Genomic DNA, 2839 nt, shown 5'->3' with positions numbered 1-2839 from the left:
GTGCACAGGTAACTAGAGGGACAACACGAAGCCACGGGCAATCAATCATCTATTCCTGACCCAGCCTTTTGGCTGGGTTTGACATATTTGGGGGCAACTTTAAAACAGATGGTAACAAAGACTTTTATATAATTCTGTCTAATCATAGTGCAAATTAAAAGGCATGACTTAGAAACAAGCTTCTCTTAAACTGAAGCATGGGAGGTTTTCATTTTTTTTTTCGTTTATTTTTGGGCACTAGGGAGTAATATAAAGATCTGACTGTTCCAGGCGAGGGCTCTACCACTGACCCTCATCCCAGCCCTAATATACAGGTTGGTTTGTTTGTGCATGTGTGTGTCTAGGACAGTTATTCAAGGAGCCTGTAAAGTCAATTCTAGATAAAGCATAGCATTCAAGAGTTCAGTGTTGATCTCGAAGTGCAGCTCCATTGAGAGATGCCTGCCTGGCATGCACCTGGATTCAATACCCAGTACTGTCTAACTTGGGCATGGTGTCACATTCCTGTAATCCAAGAACTTGGGAGGCAGAGAATCAAGTATTGTATGAGATTTGTCCTAGGGTGGCATGAACAAATGTCTATTCATCCCGGATAGGAACCAATGACATAAAAGTCAAGACACCAGAGAGGTCCGCACATGGTGGACAAGTAGCCCCATAGCTAGGAAGGAAGATTTAGAGAGAGAATAAGGAAGCCCCAAGAACCAGAAAATCCTACTTAGCTCTGGTCAGCACTCAGAAGAAAGAAAAAAAAGAGAAAGTTACACCTTCTGAGGCAGGACTCAAAGAGGCAGGCTGTTCCAACAGAGTCTCATGGACGGCCCCCGGAGCACTAGCCAGAGGAGGGAATTCTGGGAGAAAAGCACATCTCACTAAAGGAATAATTGTTCCTCCTACCTGTTTTATATAGCCTCGGGTGGACCAGCCTTCCTGAGGAGTGGTCCTTCGCTATGTGATTGCTTCACACAGCCGGATTAACTCTTGAAGAACAGACAGAGGGATGTCTCCATCCACAAGAGTATTCCATGGTTCACTGTAACCAGGGTAGGGTGTTCTTCACCCTCCTGAGAGTGCTACTGGGCTTTGGATGCCGTCATCTGGATGAGAAACCTGTCCCATCAGGACAGCAGCCCTCTGGCAGGACTGTGCTGCGGCTGAAAAACACTAGCCGCCCCAGCCTGTGCCCCTCACGCTCCCGTCTTCCCTCTGTTTGGATAAAAACTGTTAGGTTACATCCCTAAGGTCAGCCACCAAGGTCTATTCCCTGTTTTGGCCACTTCCTCCTCCTGAGGCTGACTCCTGAAATCCAGTAATCAATAGTTCCCTTTGACTCATTTAATTAGCACGCCCAATTAAAATGAAACACTTCATCCTAACATGGGTTTTCCCCTTCACCTTTATAAACCACGACTTGCCTCTGGGCTCATCTGTCTCCTCTCTATTCTGACGCAGTCCTTGTCCCTCTGGGACAAATATCCCTGCCTCACATCCCTTGTTCCCTTCCCATTAATACTGGTTCTCTGTGTCTCTCACGTCCACATCCTAGCCCATTTTAACATAGATCTCCCCTTCTCCTCCTCTTAAAAACTACACCTGCAGGGTCTTTTGCTGCTGATTTTCTGCCTGAGTCAGAAATCAGCCACTTTAACGTTCCTTCCCCACCCCCAACACTTAATAAAGGCTCTCTCTGTGAGAACAGGTGCGTGCTATGACCCGCAGGAATACGCAGTCATTATTCAACTGTCATTTCATGAGGCCAACCCATCAGAACTCAGCATTCTGTTGGAGGATTAAACCAAGACGTAGGCATATTGGAGCTACTGCCTTGTGAATGAATTGGCTGTTTTCTGGCTGCAGATTTCTCCCATAACTTACTCCCAGCTGTTACAAATTTGGGATCTATTTCTCCCACAGTTCAGCAGTATTTGATCATTTATTGGGCACAGTTTCCCCAATGCATTTGTGGCATATTTATTTATAAGATTCCCTAGCTATGTGTGAAGAAGTCACACATTTAAAAGAAAAATAAAAAAAAAAAACCCTCTTTCCCACAAGCAGTTATGTCGCCAATTTGATTTTAAGATAAACTGTTACGGAAAGAATATAATCTTATTGACTAAGACATGTAGCCAGCTGTAGAATTTGTTGAGCCAAGGTAATGGTGCAAAGTACCCTAATTGCAGTACCAGGGACAATAATGAACTCTCTGCATGGGTCCCTCACCTCAGTTCTATGGCCTTTGTTCAGACCCTCAGAATTAGATGCCCCGACTGGCCAGGGTTGGCTACAAAATATAAACTAACTTCATAGTCCCAAGGAAGAGTTACAAGCTTCTCTTTCTATGGTCCAGGGTTACATGCCGGACAAAAAAATATATCTTAAGATTGAAAATGTTTTTAATGTCTCTGAGCCTTGGTGAGTGCTGAGTGGACTCCTGCGCCATGCGCCAGCCACTTGCACTCCTGCAGCAGCCTCTGAAGACACGTTTGTAAACAAACAAGTCTCCAGTCCCAGAAAGCCTGGCTTTTATGGCCAATAATCACAGAATGCTTAAGATGTTTTATACACTCAAAGGTACAGGATATAACACACAATTTCCTTATTGCTCTTACTAGTTTAGTCCTACAAGGACACCTCTGCGCATAAGATAACAAAAGAACTTCGACTTTTGCAGCTGCGCTGTGCAGCCCACTGCTTAGGGAGTTAAGAAAATGCTCCTTCCTTCCTCTCTGGGCTTACTGCAGTAGGAGTTGTTGGAATAACTCCGTGTCTTCTCATTTACTTAAGAAATGGTATGTGACCTTCAGATGAATATCTGCAAGATTATGTGGGTCTTCTA

This window comes from Chionomys nivalis, chromosome 7 (assembly GCF_950005125.1).
Source record: "Chionomys nivalis chromosome 7, mChiNiv1.1, whole genome shotgun sequence".
Classification (NCBI taxonomy): Eukaryota; Metazoa; Chordata; class Mammalia; order Rodentia; family Cricetidae; genus Chionomys; species Chionomys nivalis.
The sequence above is the reverse complement of the archived record's forward strand: the minus strand, read 5'-3'. Positions refer to the sequence as shown.